This window comes from Balaenoptera borealis (genome assembly GCF_965194805.1).
Source record: "Balaenoptera borealis genome assembly, chromosome: 6".
In the NCBI taxonomy this organism is placed as follows: Eukaryota; Metazoa; Chordata; class Mammalia; order Artiodactyla; family Balaenopteridae; genus Balaenoptera; species Balaenoptera borealis.
The window spans coordinates 21579640-21601762 of NC_138863.1; the positions used below are offsets into that span (position 1 = coordinate 21579640).

General features: G+C 38.9%; 1 long non-coding RNA gene across 1 annotated transcript; it reads left to right on the plus strand.

Moving 5' to 3' along the window:
* The first annotated feature begins 1161 nt into the window (after positions 1 to 1161).
* Positions 1162 to 21473, plus strand: LOC309631383. Its single transcript, XR_014246238.1, has 2 exons — positions 1162 to 1300; positions 1514 to 21473. It is a non-coding gene; the product is annotated as an uncharacterized lncRNA (long non-coding RNA).
* The last annotated feature ends 650 nt before the right edge of the window (positions 21474 to 22123 follow it).

The window sequence follows — 22123 nt, forward strand, 5'->3', positions numbered from 1 at the left end:
TTTTGGCTGTGTTGGGTCTTCGTTTCTGTGCGAGGGCTTTCTCTAGTTGCGGCAAGTGGGGGCCACTCTTCATCGCGGTGCGCGGGCCCCTCACTATCGCGGCCTCTCTTGTTGCGGAGCACAGGCTCCAGACGCGCAGGCTCAGTAGTTGTGACTCACGGGCCCAGTTGCTCCGCGGCATGTGGGATCTTCCCAGACCAGGGCTCGAACCCGTGTTCCCTGCATTGGCAGGCAGATTCTCAACCGCTGCGCCACCAGGGAAGCCCCAGCCTACCTTTCTAAAACAGAGGCTTCCCATTCTTCCTTGTTTCATATTTTATTGAAAGCCAAGTCTAATTCAGAACCAACCTCTGTTTCTAAATTTGGACTGTACACGAGGATGTCTCTGTAATATTTGCTATTTATTGGGTTCATTCAAGCCATTTTCTTTTTCTATCACTCAATACAGATTTGAGTTGGGAGGTGGTCTTCTACTGGACTTGCCATAAATTCAAAATATTTATTCCAGCCTCAAAGGTTTGAAAAGCGTGAACTCTTGCCTTAAATATTTATCTCCTCGGTTGGTGATGCACTCTGAAAATTTCCTAATCTTCCTGTGAATTAAGGACATCTTAAGATCTGTTTCAATGAGGCAATTTTCCTACTCCACATGGGCTTAACTTCATGCATGCAATCTAATATCCTATTTAAGAGGATATTGTCTGTGGATGAGATAGAAGACAGGAAGAAAATTGATTTATTAAATCTTCGGGCAGGAAAGAGGCGAGTCTGTGGGTCGCGGACGGTCCGGCTGCCCCCGCCTCCTTCCGTCGGATCCACGCTCTCTCGCGGCTGCGCCGGCTTGGCCGCCCGGGAGACAAAGCACCGCCGCCGCCGCTGCAACCGAGAAGGTTCCGGGCCATTACCGGGCCGCTCCCCGGCTCCGCGTCTCCCGTCCCGCCACTGCTGCCGTCGCCCTAGGCCGCGCCGTGAGGTTTTTGAGCACCAACTACATGCCAGGCACTGGAATTCAGACAAAGAACCTCTGCCCTCCCAGAGCAGGCAAAAATGACCCAGATGTAGAAGCAGAGGCCCGGAGAGGCTTAAAGCTTGCCTGGGGTCACACAGCCTGGACACTACAGAGCTGACATTTGAACCCAGAGAAGAGCAAGCTGAAACCAGAACTGAGCAGAGGGCAGGGAAGTGAGCAGTGGCTTGAGAGGTGTCAGCTGAGATGCCTCCTCCTCCAGGAAGCCTTCCGGGATCCCCCTATTCATGCTGTCATGGTGTTTCCACCATTGAAGCACTGAGCACACAGCAGGTACTCAATCTATACTTATTACCTGGATGAACAGTCGCCAAATTGCCCCCAGCTCAGCTCTCTCCTCTCCTCTGTTCCCTGATCTAAACCTGCCTCTGCCTGTAAGGCCTTCCCTGCCTTCTCATTCCTCTCTGGTCTCTCCACTCCTGCCCTCCCATGGTCCCTAGTTCAGAATTCCACATTTCTGTGTTTTTGCTGCATTTTCCTCTCCAGATGGACAGCGACTGCAGACACAATGTCAACACCAAAGCTAATGGTCCAGAGGGAGCGTTGGTTCCCAGAGCCCAGGGGGCACCTACTTCTACAGGTTCTTAGGTGGCTTGTGTGTGTCAGATGAGGCTTCCTCCTCCACTCCTGCCCCCACCTACAACCCGCGGCCACATGCTGAGGATTTCTGACTTCTGACCTCCGGAGCTGCAAACCGAGTGTCCAAAGGACCTGTCTTTGGCTTTACTTTGGAGCAATTAGTTATCCTAACCAAGGAGGAGGTCACTCATCATTTCATTCCCACCTCAAGGACGTGTGGAAAAACTGGGGTGATCGGAAGGTTTCCAGACAAAGAGGAAAGGTCTGTCTTGGGGTGCCATGTGCCCTTGGCTCACAGGTGAATAATGTTTAATGCCACTTAGGGAATTCTCTTGACATTACTGGTCAAGAAAAAGCAAACCTCCTGCAGCTTGATACACGGAGAGACTCACCATCATGGGTTGAAGGAACCCAACCCCCACTCATGAAAACAGTACATAATACTGAGCCCTTATGTGCCACACACTGTCTTATGTGTTTTACATGCATCATTATTCCTGATAATGACCTTTTGAGTTGGCTGCTGTGATACCCCCATTTTACAGATGGGGAGACCGAGGCCCTAGTTACACAGCTGGGAAAGGGGCGCTGCTGTGTTGGTCACCAGAAAGCCCCTCTTGGCATTTATCCATCAGGAGTCCAGAGGGACCCGCCACTCACACACTCCAGTGAGGGGGGCACAGCTTGTAAACTGGCTGGTCTTAGGGCCATGGCCTGTGGCCCCCGATTGGGGCAGGGCACAATCTCAGCTCCTCAGATCTAGACCCCAGAGTCTAACCAGCTTCCACCTGCTGCAATGAGTGGAAAGTGTATTCCAATCCTTCCATCTTCCTTTGTTGGAGCCCACAGCACAATCACCAACTGAGGTGTCCACAGGACCTGGGCAGGTGGTGCAGGTGCAGACAGAGGCAAATCATGGGCATGTGTTCTAACGGGGAGGGCCGCTCCTCAGCTAGCTGCTGTCATGTTGCAATTTGGGCCCTGTGTGGCCAGATCTTACTGTTTTCCAGTGAAGCCAGTAATCGTGATTTTTAATGAAATTAGAACACTCTTTAACACCATACACAAAAATAAACTCAAAATGGATTAAAGACCTAAATGTAGGACTGGATATTATAAAACTCTTAGAGAGAACACTCTTTGACATAATCGCAGCAATATCTTTTACGATTCGTCTCCTAGAGTAATGGAAATAAAAAAAAAAATAAACAAATGGGACCGAATTAAACTCAAAAGCTTTTGCACAGAAAAGGAAACCATAAACAAAACGAAAAGACAACCCACAGAATGGGAGAAAATATTTGCAAATGATGCTACTGACAAGGGATTAATCTCCAAAATTTACAAACAGCTCATGCAGCTCAATATCAAAAAAACAAACAACCCGATCAATAAATGGGTAGAAGACCTAAATAGACATTTCTCCAAAGAAGAAATACAGATGGCCAAGAGGCACATGAAAAGATGCTCAATGTCACTAATTATTAGAGAAATGCAAATCAAAACTACAATGAGATATCACCTCTCACCAGTCAGAATGGCCATCATCAAAAAGTCTACAAATAATAAATGCTGGAGAGGGTGTGGAAAAAAGGGAACCCTCCTACACTGCTGGTGGGAATGTAAATTCATACAGCCACCATGGAGAACAGTATGGAGGTTCCTTAAGAAACTAAAAATAGAGCTACCACATGATCTAGCCCACTCCTGGACATATATCCGGTGAAAAACATGGTTTGAAAGGATACATGTACCCCAGTGTTCACTGCAGCGCCGTCTACAATAGCCAAGACATGGAAGCAACCTAAATGTCCATCGACAGATGAATGGATAAAGAAGATGTGGTACATATATACAATGGAATATTACTCAGCCATAAAAAAGAATGAAATGATGCCATTTGCAGCAACATGGATGGACCTGGAGATGATCATACTAAGTGAAGTCAGACAGAGAAAGACATATATAACATCGCTTATATGCAGAATCTAAAAAAAATGATACAATTGAACTCATTTACAAAACAGAAACAGACTCATAGACATAGAGAACGAACTTACGGTTACCAGAGGGGGAAGGATGGGGGGGGGGTAGATTGGGAGTTTGGGATTGACATGTACACACTGCTATATTTAAAATAGATAATCAACAAGGACCTATTGTATAGCACAGGGAACTCTGCTCAATACTCTGTAATAACCTACATGGGAAAAGAATTTTAAAAAGAATAGATACATGTACATGTATAACTGAATCACTTTGCTGTACACCTGAAACTAACACAACATTGTTAATCAACTGTACTCCAATATTAAATAAAAATAAAAAAAGAACATATTAATACAAAAAAAAAAATCTTCGGGCAGTAAACAAAGACTTCCTGTCTGAGCTCTTTGCCATAAACACAAATAACCCTAAACTGTCAAATCCATGTTAGTAAATCTGAAACTCCCCATTCCCTCCAACACATAGAATGGCTATCTTTTCCTAGCCTTGGAAACAGCTATTTAACTACTTTGTGATTGTTACCAAGTTACTATCTTTACCCTATTAGAAAATGTTTTCTTCTCTGTCTTCTGGCTTAGTCATCAGATTTTTCTCAGTTAGTTTCTGTTTCTGTATCTCCTCTACACCGAAAGACTACATTTCTTCCCACATGCAGGGGAAGGTCCCAATGGCCCATAACCACAGATGTTATTACTTACGGATAGTGGAGAAATTGAAGAGAGAACGTACAACTCATGCTGGTTATTCTGGGTTGTTTGAAAGACTCAGTCATTCATAAACCATCATCCATGAAAAAGCAGGTTCAGGCTATACTTCTATCCAGAGAAATCTACAAAAGAGCTGCCCATGTGAATGCCCATGTGAATGGCTCTTTGGTCACAAATCACATCTGCTTTGCAGAACACCTATCCTGTCATTTTCCATTTAGGGACCTATTTGGAACCAATGTTTCATTATTTTTCATCTATTGTTTATAACTAAATGTGACAGAGCTCTCCTAAATGATGCTTATTCAGAACCCCCCTGAACCCTACTTTCAGCTCCTGGATGATGACTTCCTGTTTATTTGAGTTGCCCCAAGACAGTCTAAAATGATTTTTATGATATGCCACATAATCTAAGTTTTAAATCAGACCTTTCTAAACAATACCCTACAACTTTTGTGAAAGTCTTATGCAGGCGTTTTCACATGATACTCACAAACAGAAAACTAATTTTATTTTAAAATAAAGTTATGTGGTCCTAAAAGTGTTTTTCTAGTGACATAGCCCCCACCACCACAGGAAGAGGAAAAGAACAGACCTTTGATGCACCAGACACTGCATTAGGTGCTTTGTATACATTATCCCAACTTTTCTTCACAGCAATCTTATGAATGATATTAACTCCCATCTTGCATATGAGAAACAAAGTTTCAGAGATATCAACTAGCTCAAGTGGCTGAGCTGGGATTTCATCTAATTCTAATGCTCAGCCTGACTTCATGGGTCACGTCCCTTTCAAAGAAGGTGTTTTCCCTTCCTTTCGGAAAAAAAAAAAAAAATCTACCTAGAACAGGAAAGGAAAAAGGTAAACCAATTCACCTCGAATTTGGAGGGGAGGTGCAAAGCTATCATTCTCCCAAGCTCAAAAGAAAAAAATGTAGTAATAAATTGCTTTTAGTGAAATATATAATGTAGATTGTAAAAGCAATAAGTCAATGATTTTGTTTAAATAATATGAGCACCAAACATATAAACATTTAACACAGTCCTTTTTTATTAGAGCTCTACACAGACTTTTAAAAATGATCATTCTACGCATCTGCTCCACATCTGTAGTCTTTCTGTCTACAACTTTACTGCTGGTGGCAACAACGAAATCACACCATCTCCACTGTTAGACAAATCTAAGAGGCCTCCCCACTGAGCATACTGTTAGGGAACAAAATGGAAGGAAAATGAATGTTTGGGCATATGGCATGGGGGTCAGGAGCAGTCTGTAGAAGAAAAATTGAGAATCCAGAGAGACAGTACCTAACATTTCAGATGGTTGAGGTATCCTAGGCAACAGAGCTATAGACATACTCTGGAATAAGTACAGTTATAGATTGTAATGTTAAGATTCCAAGTTAGAAAGCCCAGTCTGTCTGTAAACTGTTCTATCTGTAATTGATCTGTTGCCCACCAAATGGTTGTTTTTATTGTTGTTTTTTAACTTTAGTCTACAAACTGTGAAATGATAATTACTACTGTGTTTATTCAGATTCAACAGTGAGTGAAATCACCAGTCCACAGAATTAGAGGTAGACCCAACCCACTGGATTGGGCAAAATGCCTCTATTATTTCTCTATGACTGTTAAATCTACGTTATATATTTAACATGAAATGTATATTTAAGTTTTAAATATACATTTATGAATCAATATAAAATATGTCCAGTGTGGAAGGCAAAATAACGGCCCCTAAAGATGCTCATTTCCTAATACCTGGAATTGGTGAATGTTATCAGGTTGCATAGGCCAGGGGAATTAAGGTTGCTAATTAGCTGGCCTTGAGATGGGGCGATTATCCAGGTGGCCCAATGTAATCTCAAGGGTCCTTGAAAGAGAAAAAGGGAAACAGAATAGAGAAGGTCAGAGTGAGTTGATATGAGAAAGACTCGATAATTGCTGGTTTTGAAGATGGAAAGGCGCCATGAGCCAAGGAATGTGGGCAGCCTCTAAAAGCTGGAAAAGGAAAAACAACAGATTCTCCCTAGAGTCTCCAGAAGATAACACAGCCTGTTTTTAGCCCAGTGAGACCAATTTCAGATGTCTGACCTCCAGAGCTGTAAGGTAATAAATCTGCATTTTTGCAAGTGACTAAGGTTGCAGTCATTTGTTACATCAGCAATAGGAAACTAATACACCTACTACAGTCTTCCCTCTGTATCCAGGCAGGATTGGTTCCAGGACCCCCAGAGCATTCCAGAATTCAAGGATGCTCAAGTCCCTTATATTAAACGGGGTAGTATAGTCAGCCCTCTGTATCTGTGGATAAGGAGGGCCGACTGTATTCTGAAGCAAAATGTTAATGAGTATAAAAGTCTGGGTATATTGACTAATAAAGATACTTATATTTTTAGATATTGACAAAAGTATTGTTGATTCCCAAGGGAAGTTTAGTGTATTTAAATGCCATTAAAGATTTTAAAAGGAGGGAAGAGGGACAGTAGCTGAAACAATGAAACAGGATGTAGACCATTGATAATTGTTGAATGGTGGGTGATGGGTACATGGGGTTCATTATACCATTTTACATGCTTTTACTGAATGTTTAAACATGTTCAAAACCAAGTTTAAAAACATTTTTACACCTCCCTCCAATTAAATAACTTTCAAGAGGGGCCCTTTAAGCAAACCAGTACTATATTAAACAAATACTCTCTATTTCTTTTCCTAGAATGAAATACGAAAGACAAAAATCAAAACATTTTCTCTTGTGATTTAATATGAATCCTTTGGTATTGTTATATTTCCACTGGAGATGATAAATACCACATTTTCATAGCAGATGATTTGTTTTCTGCCTAAGTTTGAAAACAAAGTTCTCTGTGCCTACTCAGAGAATTATGTGAACATTTTTGGTTCTATTAGCATAAAGAAATGCTCCTAGTGATGAAAACAGAACAGGAGAAACCAGACACAATGGATTTGTATGATAAAAACCAGAACATAAAAATATAGCATTGCACCATGAAAAAGTATAATACTATCTTGATAAGTGTACTAATTAATCCCACTATTGCTAGCATTATGTAAAAATTATTCCATCTTGCGTGATGCATTCTATCGGAGTCTGAAAAACAGATAAACGGAGACTAAGTTTCTATGAGATTAGTACAACAAAAAATGTAGAAATTTTCCAAAGAATTGGGTGAGTCTTACGACTTCCTTGAGATAATCAAATGACCAACATGACAAGCTACTATAAAGCAGATAGACATTTTTATTTTTTTAATTATTGAATTTATTAGCTTCTTATGGCCTGGGAAAAGGATAAATGTTTAAATCATATTGGTTCACACAGAGATTTTTGCACAGAAGCAAACCTACATACAAGTAAATCCACTAGAAGAATTAGCCAATTGGAATAAAAAAGAAAAAAAGAAGGTCTGCGATTCTTCTGTGTGCTGGTATAATTCTGAGGGTCTTAGCACCTACCTAATTTTAGTATCTATTGTATATTTTTTTCCATCTCTGCTCTCTCTTGATATTCCCTTTCCTTATGCCAAGTAGCAGCAGTATTTTTTGGAGAAAGCAGAGCATCATTCTAAAAAGTTTACATCTAAAGTGCTTATGGAAATCATGTCTCCTTGTCTTAATTTTACTTTCTATGGAAAGTTGGATCATAGATTCTGTGATTCTTGGCCCTTATCTATCCTTCTTCCTTAAAATAAGTTTCTATTCTTATAGATTTATACATCATAATGCAACATTAAGAACCATGACATAAATTTTATCTTCCAATTCCAGGAAAATATAAGACCTAAAAAAAAAAACCATCCTATATTTAAATAACTCCAGGAAAGTTTTTACAAATTCAGCTGTTACCATTTTATCTTTTTAACACTGCCACCACCACCACTGCCACCACCAAGAAACATTTCCCTATATTTGATCTATGCAGTGTGAGAACTTGGCCTCTGGTTCTCTTTGATGAAAACAGAAAACAGCTGGTAACCATTATGTATATTATATACCTTCAAACACTGCAAGAGTGTTATTAGGTTACCTTCTTCCCTTCTCCAAGATAAGCAATTCTGATGTCTTTAACTCTTTCTTGTAAGTTCCATTTCTAACCCTTTCATCAACATTCATGGTCTCTTCTGAATCCTCTCCAAATTTCAGAGTTCCCTTAAAATGTGGGCCCCCAAACTGGAAAGTGCTTCCTTATAAATTTCTGACTAGCGCTGAGTAAGAAAAAGTACCATCTATTTATCCATCTGTCTATTTACAGTTAAGTGATCATGGAGGGACTACCACCATAGACCATAGATGTTGGGTGTATTTTGGTGCTAAAGCAGCATGAACATTAAAAGGGACAAAGCATGTCTGTTTTTGCCTTAAGTTCTTGGCTTCAGTGAGACCACACCTAAAAGGGACCTTAAGACATGTCTAAAACCAAATAACAGACAATGTCTGGTCTAAATCAAAGACAGAGGCATTCTACTGACTCAGAATCATTATCTTGGAAACCACTTGTTCTTACATGGTAAAAGGTTGATTACCTAATTCCATTAGGGGTTGGGGGATGGGGTAGGGGTTTTGTGTGTGTGTGAGAGAGACACTCAGATAGTTCTTCCTTGTTCACATATCTTTGCCAGTCTTAAAATGCAGATAGTTTCTTTGTGAAAATGTATCAGTTTTATTTGTTTCGTTCCATGAAAGAAGCCAAGGTGTCTAACTATACATAGCAAATTTCCCATATTTTAAAGCAAGAACCTTACTCCATTTTCCTTTTAAATGTTCTGCCCATTGCTCTGATGCTCACCTCCTTTTAATTGTCTTTTCTAGTCGTTCACTTTGTTTTTCCCTTCTATCCCTTTATTTTCCCTGTTCTGTTTCCTTCCTTCTCATTCATCGTATCTAATATCTACATACATCAACTGTGAATGGAGCTGAAGAGATCTAGTAAAAATGTGAGGTGGGGTGGAGGAGAAGAGACTTAGTTAAGGACAGAAAGTCGCCACAGTTCACATTTGAAAACATCAAATAGGAACGATGGTATTAGGTACACGTAATTAGGAAGCAACAGAAAAGACAGGAAATAAAGTTATGGAGTGATCAAAACCTGTCACAGCACCTCAGACTCAAACTTTCAACAGTTCAGAATTTGAGATGTTTTTATTCTAAAATGTGTCGTGAGTTGTATTTCATCAAAAATAAAGTTTGGAATAAAGCAGTCCATTTTTAAAAACTTCTCTCCACAGCCTGGGGGAGAAAAATCTCCTAGACTCTCCACTTCAAAAAGAAGCTCTGTTTATTCGTGTGGCGAAAGTGAGAATTAAGCCCAAGAGTCAAAGGAATAGAGAGAAGCATCCCAGCTCTGACAAACCACGGGCAGGCCGGAGTATTCACAGCCAACCTGCTTGGCAAATTGATGTTTGAAAATGTTATGTCTCAAGGGTAGGAAACGCTGCAGGCGGAGTGTTTGTGGTGTTATCAGACAAAAATCTCTGTGTACCTGGACTCGGTGTCCAAGTCATTTCAAACCCCAGGCTTCGCACCAAATTATGTCAACATATGACTCAGAAGAGGCAGAAAGGGAAAAACAGGCACAAAGAAGGCAAAGCTGGGGAGAAAAGAGCAAATAAAAGACATAAGCCAAAGTAAGCCAGCTTGGTTCTGAGGAGAACGGCAAATACATTTTTTTTAACCAGTCAAAGGTAACAGGGGAAGATGAATGTACATCTTCTCATGACTAAACCTTTCTTCTCATCTCAGGGGAACAAGGTGATAATCAGAAAATGTATAAGATGTAGAAAGAGAATTAACATTGCCCTTTAATACAAACCTTTGCCAGAAAGTGCCAATTATTTATATTCTAGTCTCTCGGCTCCAGTGGGGATTTGTGTTAGGTTTTCTGAACAGTTTATAAATATAGTACATTCATTGTTATTAGAAAATGATACTGTGAGGAAAATCAGATCATTTCTTTGGGGATAAACTACTGGACATTAGTCTCTCACATCCCTGGACCTCAGATAGTGGGCCTTGATACTTTCTTCAAATATCATCTGGTTAATTCTAGTCTCAAATTGCACTCACTTAAAATGGCCATACCTGTATTATTTAAAATGCTTCCATGAAATAAGGAAACTTTTATTTCTCTTACTCCCTGGTCAGAATTATCACCACCAGAAAATGCTGACTGAAAGAAAAAATTTTTAATATCTTTTCCAGTATACAATAGCAATTGTGTTTCAGTAAAAGTGCAGTGATTTCTGTTTCTTTTTAAGTACCAGTGCTAAATAAAGGCTATGAACCTCCTGGTCTGGGTCTGAATATAAAGTGGATGTTTTGTAGAGTGTATAACTTATGATGTGTACATAGTGAAGCCATCAGCATGCCTATAGAGTGAATAAGTCCCTGAATCAGTTTCCTGGAAAAAGGTGAGTGTGGCAAAAAAAAGCCTCGAGAATTTGACCTATTTTACCAGACAATTTAGAAAATCCAGTGTTTTTTGCCTTAATATAATATGCAGTGGTTGATCAAATAATCTCAAATACGTACAATAAAATCCTATGTCCTGATTCTCCTGGCTCTGCAGACACAACCAACCATGTAAATACAAGAATATGAAAAGGAGATGAATGCTGGACGGTGGTGAAAAGATGGCAAATTCCATTCAATTAGGCAAGATTGACTTGAGAGTTTAAAATTCTATTTGGAAACTAGTAAGACATTGTAAGAGATATTTTTCTCTTAAAAGAAAAATCTAATACTTTTCATTTTTTGGTATATTTTATACAAGATTCCTAAATATTTCACATGTGTTTCTAGTGAAATTCTGTGCTTTGGGAAAAAAAGGGGGTAATGAAATGTTAATGATTATGAAATGCTAATGACCCAAGGGGTCCTATGTAATAAAATCCATGTTGCTCAATCTGATAAACTGAGAAGGGCAATAAATGTGACTTTTCTAATTTTAACTACCGTATACTTACAGAATAAAATGAGTTGTGAATCCAATTTCTTCTTTAGGACTTTTATTCTAGACATAGTTTCCTTAAGAAACTTGAGAACGAAGGGTGCCCGTGAACGAATGTGGAAACAGATTCTAATGAGTGTAGAAAGGCCGTGCTTGGCTTAGCCGGTAAGGAGGAGACCAGCCACGTCTTCTATTGTAGCAACATCACGGCTGCCACTGCTCTGTGCCCAGACTGTGCCAGGCATGTGACGGCAAAGTCAGTGGCTGAGACACCCTGTAGTCACTGAGGGTCCACATATATCCCCATATATGTTGTGAGTAATGGACTGGCTGTGGCTGATAGTCTGAGACTTTCTGCTTACAAACTGTGTTGTATGGAGTACTAACTGCCATGTGGTAGACCTCTCGGCTTTGCTTGAGTTTTTTAAATTGCTATTCTGCATTTTTCAGAACTTGAGAAGGGGAGGTTTGAGACTGATGTGTGCAAAAAAATGAAGGTGACCGTTGGGTGATGTACATCCATCCTCAAGTGCTACAAAGTAATAAGCAAAAACTATGAACTCCACTCCGGGACCTGAGCAGGTCCTGTGTTTTAAATGGCCATTCTAAAGCAAATAGAAAGAATTTCTGTCAGTGTACTAGCTGTCTGGTATGCACATAGAGCAGGACTTTCATGCATCATGTAGCAATTAAAAACAGAGGACCAAAAATAGAGTTATATGACATGGTTCCTAGCTACTTGTAGAATCTCAGTCAGTGTTTCCTGGATAGGTGGTTGGGTGGATGGTTGAATGGAAGGAAAGAAGGAAGGAAGGGAAGAAAGAAAAGACTGTCATCGCCCCAACAGTTTGGGAGTCAACATTTTCAATACTATCCAGAGTAAATATTTTCCTCTGGACATCAAAGGGAGAGGTTGAAGGAAGGGACCACTGTACTCCAAAATCCTCTCTCTCTTCTTCTTCTCTAACCCCAAATAAGAGGAGGACTGGGGCTTCCCTGGTGGCGCAGTGGTTGAGAATCTGCCTGCCAACGCAGTGGACACGGGTTCGAGCCCTGGTCCAGGAAAATCCCACATGCCGCGGAGCAACTGGGACCGTGAGCCACAATTACTGAGCCTGCGCGTCTGGAGCCTGTGCTCCGCAACGAGAGGCCGCGATAGTGAGAGGCCCGCGCACCGCAATGAAGAGTGGCCCCTGCTTGCTGCAACTAGAAAAAGCCCTCGCACAGAAACGAAGACCCAACACAGCCATAAATAAATAAATAAATAAATAAAATTTAAAAAAACACACACACAAAAGGCTGCTTCTTTAAAAAAAAAAAAAGGCTAAGAGCAGGGGCTTTCACAAAGCTCCACAGTCAGAAGCAATAACATGGCATGTCCTTCCACAAATGTGCCAGTAGCAGCTTTTAAAAAAAAAAAAAAAGAGGAGGACTGATGTGGATGGGTTAAGGATAAGGACAACTTGGTGGCGACAGAACTGTAGAAAATGTGCTGAAGGAAAGGGCTTGAGGTTCAGGAATTTGGGTCTCAGATGACAAAGTTAGATTTCTTAACACTCCATTATCTTCAACAATATTTGATGAATTTGTAGGATAATCTATGTACCTCTCAATGCTATTTAGATATTTGAATTCCATCCGTTCAATCAAAGGACTGTTCTTACTGCATGGATTTCTTTTTTATGATGTTAATAATGAAATCTTGCAACAGCAACTCTTGTCTGAACCAAAATTAATCTTTTGAGTGTCAAAGGAAATACTTTAGTTACTATAAGTTCATGTTGTAGGAGTTAAAGGAGTAGCTTCTTTTAAAAGTTTGAGGGCTTCTAATCACACATTTTTCTCTTGTAATACATAGTTACTGGGGGGAAATTGGAAAATACAGAAAAATATAAGAAATAGAAATTATTTGTTAGATTTCCTTTCAGCGATAAGGAGGGCAATGCCAGTGTTGCCAATATTCTAGTTCTTTTTCTTCCTCTTGAGAATAAAGTTCCCCAAAGTAGGTGGGGCATAAATGAGTTCTGGTCAGTGGTATAAAGATGCAAGTGATGTGTCTCAGTTCCAGACTATACCTTTGCAACTCCTTTCTTCACCTGCCAAATGAATGCATAAAGGAATTCAGTCTCTAGAAGATGGGAAGTGCCTGGTTCCCCAAATGCAAATTGAATGCAGAAAAGTCACCCTCCAATCCTGCATTGGATGATGACATAACAAGTAATAAACTTTTAGTGTTAAACCACAGAGACTTGGGGGGTTGTTTATTACAGCAAGTAGCCAACCCTGACTAATACAGACAATCACTAACATTTCCTCATGGTTCCTTTCAGTCTTTTTTCTATGTATATATTCAGCACAGCTCTGGTTGTTTAAAAATACGCCTTTGTATTCTGAATTTTTATTTAATACTATCGCAGAAGGATTTTCTGTTCTATTATAAATGCTTCATAAATGTAACTCTTAATAACTACATAGTATTCTATCATATGTATATATTACAATTTATATAACCAAAGTTTATTTGCAGATAAGTTCTATTCAGTTTTTTACTGCAACTATATGATAAACATATTTATGCATAAATTTGTGTACACATATCTTTTCATTTTCTTTCAATAGATTGTTAGAATCACTGGGTTAAATAGTGTGAATATTTTAAGTATTGATTCAGATATATACTGACAAACAGTTTTTCCTAAAATCTACATTCGCATCATAAGTGATACGGAAGTGCTTCTCTTATCACAATTTCAGTAGTATCAAGAATTATAATAATGAGTAATTTTAACTAAAATTTCTGTTCTTAACATGGAAACGTGCCTTTGACAACAGGGTTAACAGACTATGAAGAAAATAAGTTGTACAGTGTATGCTGGGTTCTATAGATTATCTGCTTCTTAAGTAGTGGAGCTGCAGATTCCACTATGTTTACAAATTCCAGCATATGAAAGGCAGAATCTTCAAGAATAGGAGACCACTTTAACAGCATAAGCTGTTCAAAATCTATTAGAATGAGGGCAAAGGACTGGGAGATAATATTTGAATAGGACTCTGAAGAATAAATTGGGAGCCTGCCACTCAGATAGGAGGGCAAAGGACACTACAGATGGAGAGCTATATATGCAAATACATGGAGGCATAAATGACGGGCCAAGAGTGGAAAATAACAAGCCCATCTGTCGTTTTAAAACTTTGGAGGATGGCACAGAAGCTAAGACTGAAAAGAAGCTGTAGCCTGTGAAGGGCTATACCTGCCAGGCTAAGGAGTCTGGAATTTATCCTGTAACTAATAGAAGACAGACATGTTCATAACTGAGTTGCTTTTTAAGAAATAAAAATGACTTTGCATCATGTACAAGCCACTTTATAGACATTATCATTTTTGATTCTAAAAACAACTCCACGAAGTAAGTTCTATATTATTCACACTTATAAGGTATGTCAAAATTGAGGTCAGCATCAAGTCACCTTCATGAAAGAGCTAAGATGTGAACCTAGGTCTTTCTAGCTTCAAGCCCATGATCTTCTCATTGTACCATATTGCCTTCTATGCTATAATGATGTGGAGGACAAATTGGAAAAGAAACACAGTAGAGGCAATGCGACATGTTAGGAGGATATTACCTTGTTCAGGGAAAAGAAAATTAGATCCTTAATTAACTATCTCTAGGATAAAGTAGAGTTCAAAAAGCCAAAATCAAAGGAAAGAGATTTTCAAGAAAAGGGGACTAGATTTAACATGGCAAGTACCTGATGGCCTTCTCAAGAGACTTCCAGAAGAGAGGCAGAAGATAGGGTGGGAGATGAGGGGTGGGAGCCAGAGTAAATGGGAGGTGACATTATAGAAATGGTATGAAAGTATGGTTGAGACCCTTATGTCATATCTTCTGTGAGTCCTTTTATATCACTGCTAGGACCACTCATCATAATACTTCAAGATCATAATAATCATAATAATTATCAGAAACTATGTTATGGTTATAGACATATTTCCATTTGTCATCAAAATATACTGGAGTGGAGAAGCCATCTCATAACATTAGGAATTAAACTGCAGAAACTGTAGAAAAGTCCTAGCTTCAATAATATGATAACAGATTTCTCATGACATCTTTGAAAAATTGCACTAAGAAGTATACCTGTGTCATTCCATCTATATCCAGGCACCATAGTAATTTACTCCAAACCAGAGATGAACCTTTTGTTCTAAGGAAGAATAAAGAGGAGAGAGGTTTTAGTCAACTAAGGTACTACTGAATAAATTGTGCATACTATGGACTAATTTAATTATACTGCTACTAATGGTTTATGTTAAACTCTATAGATATAAAAGGACACTGAAGAAAGACCTTAAGAAGTCCCTATATGTAGTGTTTGTACTTAATAAATTTCTCAGTATCCTTAAGATAAGATCTTTGCAAAAATTGGCCTTGTCTATGCCTATTAATTGTTGATCATTAATGACATGACTATAGATGCCCAATCAGTGATACAGAAATAGTTTCACTTATGTCATTTAGAATTTCTGTTATCCTTCAAATCCTTGAATTTCCTCACATTCTAGAGCTTTCTTTCAGAGATCTTATAAAGACTCTACATGTGTGTATCAGTCAGAAAACAGAAGTTACTCTAGACATTTCCAACAGAGGAGTTTAATACAGGAAATGTGTTACACTGGTAACGGAAGCTCTGAGAAGGCAAGTAAAGGATGGTGACAAAACCAGAGGTTAGAAAATTAGTAGCCACAACTACTAGAAGGAGGAAGGGAGAAATCAATGCTACTGAAGTTTCAAAGCCAAGTCCCAATGCCAAGTGGAACCATAGTGGGCAACTCAGTGGGAACTGGAGGCACAGAAGAGACAAAGGAGAGACAGAGCTGTTACTCAAAGCAGAGAGAGAAAAGAAGTACCTTATCTTCTCCCTTTCTCCTGATTTCCAGTCTCTCACTTATGCCTCCTATTGGCCAAACTCTCCAAATGCCAGAGTGCAAGGGAACCTGGAAAGTGGAGCTCCCTCCAATATGCAGAAGGGCAGGGAATGTATCTGAGAGCAAAACAGACAAATGACTAGCAAAAAGCACTAATATTTAAAAAATATGTTAATCATGGGCTCAATCAGAAAGCCTGAATTCACAGAAAAACTCAGAAACATATAAAGAAGAAGAATCTTGGCTTCATAGTTTCCCATAACTGCTGATAATGGTAAAATTCTAATGTCTTTTAAAGAAAGAGGAAAAAATGCTGATAATCTCATAAAAGGAGGACAGAGTGGGCATCCAAATAATGAGGGAAGTTTTGGAACGAGAACTTCCACTGGCAGCTTCTTGGGTTACCCTATCCCTGCTATCAGCATGTAGCCAACTGAGATAAGTATGTGCAATACCAGATGTGATCTAAAGCCAAACAAGACTGAACTTCCCTGGGGCTCCACAGTTTCTACTGTCAAAAGTCTGCCATTCCTGGGCTGCTTTATAACTTATTGGAAATACCATTCTATGGAGCTGGTCTCAGAAAATTGTTGCTTTCTGGGATGTTGTAACATCATTCACTTCCCAGTCAGAATTGGTTTCTTATGTTAAGAATAAATCACAATTTCTTGTCAATGATTCTTCAGCTTATGGTGAGGGAGCTATACACAGAAAAAAAATTAACAGTGGCTGGCTCTGAGAAGTGCTTCAAAGAATATCATCTACATCATGAGTTCTTTCTGAAGTCAAAATCTCCCAGCTGCTCAATTTTCACCAATACAATACAAACCACATTTGAAATAATACAAATATAATACCAACCTAATTTCATTAACTACCATTATCACTATATACACAACGTTGAAGCCACATACCTGGTGGTCATGATGCACTCCCTAATTGCCTAGAGTATAATGAGAATAATAGTATGGAATCTTGAGGTCCAGAACTGACAGTCGCAGGAGAGATCGACACTTCCAGGGAAAGCATTGATGTCAAAAATGTGCTTGAAGCATATTTTCTGCCTGAATAGTTGGATGATTAACTTCTCAGAACCCTAAAATGTTATAATGGTGAAAGAGGGGAAATTCTTGAGGAATTCAAGACACTCCACCTTTCACTCACAAAGTAACAGTTAACATTTACTGAGCACTTACGGCATACCAAGCACTGTTGTACACACTGCGCTTCTCTTAACTCCTTTAAACATCACAACAACTCTATCATTTTCATCTTAGAAGTGAGGAAACAGGCAATAAAAGACCAATTTTCTAATGCTAGGAAATCAGAACTTGCCCTAGGATCACACAAACAGTGTCAGAGACAGAAATGATCCCAGGCAGACTGGTTCGTTCCAGAGTCCATTCTATTAAATATTCTACTCTCTGCCTGTTTCTTCTAGATGGTTATTACATTGTCTTGGCCACCTTATCATGGCACTTTAAAGAGTATTTGCATGAAAGCTTTGGCTTGAATCTTTGCCTGGTGAACTGCAATAGATTTAGACGTTACAATGGTAGATCACGTTGCTGCATGTAAGCCCCCTTCTATCCTATAAGGATTATATTTGCTCAATAGTTGTTACGGATTTCTCAGGACCACATCAGGGAAGAACTATGTTGTTGACATAGAGTCCTGGAATAAGCTTTCAGCCATACCAGCTAGTTGCTATGGATTGCTGTAAACAATTTACCTTAATCAAGTTTAAGGTTTTTTGTGGACAGGAATCTTATCCAAGCTGCCAAAATTGGAGAAAGTCAGGCTGAAGTGGTGATGCTAACCTATAAATTAACTGAATGTTTACCTGAGGAGTTAGTCCACACGTCCTGAGAGACTTCTCTAGCTCATTCTGTGACTCCAAGGTCTATCAAAAGAGCCATTCTACTGCATTACAAATGAGGAAATAACTCTAAACTTGCCACAGTCATATGCTTCCGGCCTACCTGAGGACTTGCTCAATAAATAAGAATATAACTTAGTTACTGCTCTGTCTGTACATATTGCATACTCATCTGCACCCTAAAATTTATTTTTGTTAGAATTATAGAGATAGATCAAGGTAAGATCTGGATCATTCTTGCTTCATAAAAGGTGCACAGGGGTGACATCATCATGTTACTAGCTATGAAGGGGTTCAATCCAAGAGCAAAACTAATGGAAGCATTTTACTACAAACCAATTAATTTTCTTCTAGTTCTAAGGACTCACAAAAACCATAGAGCAATAATTCTCTGGCCACTTCCTGTTCTGAAGTGGTCTCACTTGTTTCTCTCCTCAAAGCAATCACAAAAAGGGAGTTCTATATCTAATAACAAAGGGATTCTAAGTATGCCAGGGACTGCTATGGTTCAGCATTAGTTTTCGAGATGCAATGGAACTCAAATTACATGAGCAATGTGATTTTTAGTGTCAAAGAACTATCTTGCTGAAGGCTCCTCCAGTTATCTATGGCTACATATTGAATTTCTCCAAAATTTAGAGGCTTAAACAACGACAACATTTATTTTGCTCACAAATCTGCAATATAGGCAGAGCTCAATGAGGGTAGCTCATCTCTGCTCCACTTAACATCAGCCCGCTCAAAGGTGAGGGGGGCTGAAATCATCTGAAGACTCATTCACTCACATAAATGGTGATTGATACCAGCTGTCAGCCTAGCTATTAGCTGGGATTTTAGCCAGGACACCTACATGTGGCCTCTTCATGTGGCCTGGACTTCCTCACGACATGGCGGCTGATTCCAAAAGGGCAAGTGTCCTGAGCAAGAGAGAGTCAGGCAGAGGCTGGATTTCCTTCTATGTCCTAACCTTGGAAGTCATGCAATGTCACAACCATCACATTCTACTGTTTGAGACAGTTAGAAAGATGCACCTAGGTTCAAGGGGAAAAAAACAGACCCCCACCTCTGAATGGGGGAATGTCAATGCACCAGTGTAAGAAGAGCACATGGGATGGGATATATGTCGGGGCTGCAATCGTTGCAAAAAACAATCAGGCACAAAAGCCTACTAAGTTTCTTTGCTCATTTTTTGAGTCAGCCCAAACAGAGCAATGCCACTCTCTAGGAGGCTTGCCTTACACTCTCTATTTCTTTGAGGATGCCCATCAAAGTATTTTTCTTACTCCTTTTTGGATTCAAAGAGAAGACTGTCTTTTTCTGTTCCTCTAACATTGGCAAAACTCCATATAAAGTATATATAAGTTTTACATATATCGTATGTCCTACAGAAAGACTGTATGATTGGTAGTTGTGTGTATTGTGTATTATAGACAGTATCTTTTTTACGTCTGTGGTCTTTTGAATAATTTTTGTGAACCAAAGAGGAAATATAAAGGGTTATATGGATTCCATTTTAATATTTATGATTAGCTTTATAATATTGTATAATTTATGTTACAAAACACGCTTGCTGGATGCCTATGCTTTCTTGTTTGAAAATACTATTAGTATTTTCCTCATATCTTTGGGATGTTGTAAATATAATCAAGTTAAAGAAAAAAACCTATGCAACCAGAGGATAATCATTTTATCTTTGAATTTGTAGGTAATAAATCAGATTCTGTCATGGTCAACATTTGTTGGCAATACATGCCAACTAAGATGATTTGGTGAGATTCAGTGCATTGACCGTAGATTCCCAAAGAGGAAAAGAGCTCCAACAATACAGTCATCCCTAGGTATCCCCAGGCCATTGGTCCCAGAACGCCCACAGATACCAAAATTCGTGGATGCTCAAATCCCTTACAGTTGGCACTCCGTATCCTTGGGTTCTGAATCTGTGGATTCAAACAACCCTGGATCGAATCCACAGATGTGGAACCCACTGGTACAGAGGGTCAACTGTATTTCAAGTCAATACTGTGTGTTTATTTGAGGATAGGATGATTACGAAGCTTCCATGCCTTTTGTAAATATTTTGCTTCCATCTAGATTTTGCTAATTGTGCTATATCACATTCTATGAAATATTCTGAATGAAGGTGGAAAAAATCATGGAATGTCTTAAAAAGATCAGATCTCTGTGACTAACACAAGAGTAAACACAGTTGAAAAAACTGATTGCCCTACCCTTAATTCAGAGACTATTACTTAGTGGAAGAAGAAAAAATCTATCAAAGAAGGAGGGTCATTGATTCTAACACCTAATCAGAGAATCTTAAAGAAAAAAATGAAGCAAGGCAAGAACATTTTGGATTTATGGGCATAATTCTGCATAACTCCTGACAATAGTAAAATTCTGTCATATTTTTTAAGTTGGTAATTTTGTAAAGAAAGAAAGAAAAAGCAGGATTTTCCCTAATCTGGTGCATTTGTTTTAGGGGGAAAAATGCTGAAATAGTGTTGTCTTAAAGGAAACACGCTCTGAACATTTGTTGACAAGACCCAAAGGAGGGTTTTTTTGTGGAGGTTATTTTGTTTGTTTCTGTCTTTGTAGTGTCTGTACTTTCGAAAATTCCCCTGGTAACTGAATTTTAAAGACTATTGCTCAAACCTGGTAGGTTTGAGGCAAATTGTTTATGAAAGTGTTGTGAAAATAAAAAAGACTTGAATAAAGCCATCTTTAAAAGTAGCAGCTATGAATTGGAGTGGTTGGAAATTTAAAAAAAAAAATACTTTCAACATAGCCAAAATTGTTAGTGAGTCAAGATAATTTTCGCAAATAGGTGTCTGAGTTTGCAGGAAGGGGTGAAAGAATAAACAACCCAGGGACACAATTATTACAAATTAATGCAAAATAAATAGCCTGCCTGGAATAACCATTACCTACCCACATACTTGCACACATTAGTAATAAGACTTCTGTCAATACCTACCTATAAGTCACTTTCATTCTTTTACAGTTGAACTTGGTCCATGGAGGAGTAGAAGGCAAGAAGAAGAGAACAGGAGGCCATAGTATAATAATTTAGGACTCTACATTTCAAATATTATTTTAATCCCATATATTTTTTCCCCCCCTGAGATTGAATCAGTGTTTCAGGAAATCTTTCCACCTAAGCATTTAGGTAAACTAAGAGAATAAAATAACTATGATCTTTGAAGAAAGGAAGAAAAGAAAGATAAGGAAGAAGGGAGAACATAGGAGAATAAACAGTGAAATGAAGGAAGGCCAAAAAGAAAGAAAAGAGAAAGATTAGGAAATACAGAGGAAAGGAAACAAAAAAAAAAAAAAAAAAAGGAAAAAGGAGGAAGCAAAAAATGAGGATACCGTGAGCCAGGTACTAGCCCATTGCGGCCCACAGACTAGATCCAGCCCATTGCCTGTGTGTATACAGTACCAGCCAAGAATGGTTTTTACGTTTTTAAATGGTTGGAAAAAAACCAAAAGAAGAACAATATTTTATGATACATAAAATTGGTATGTCCATACATAAAGTTTTATTGATTATATAAAAACTTGTGCTCATAAATAAAGTTTTATTGGAACACACCTATGTCCATTGTTACATGTTGTCCAGGGTGTTCTTGTGCTAAAAGAGCAGAGTAGTGTAGTTGTGACAGAGACTATAACCCTCAAAGACTAAAATATTTATTACGTGGTCCTCACAGAAAAAGTTTGTGGACCTCTATAAATATTTATCAAATATCAACAATGTACTCAGCACTACCCTCTATTCAATGGAGGATACAAAAGAAAAGAAAAGAATGAAGACATGGTTTCTATCCTTGGGCACTTACAATCTAGTTGAGGAACGGGAAATTGGTAACTGTTGTCCCTCGTAGTTGATTTCTAGGAACTACAAAAATAGTATTCATGTACGGTTTATTTCTTCTTTTTTTTTTTTTTTTTTTGCAAATGTTAACATCAACTTTACTCACGTTCATACAAAACAAGAAAGGTTCAAAATGACTTTCAAAATAGGAAAGTG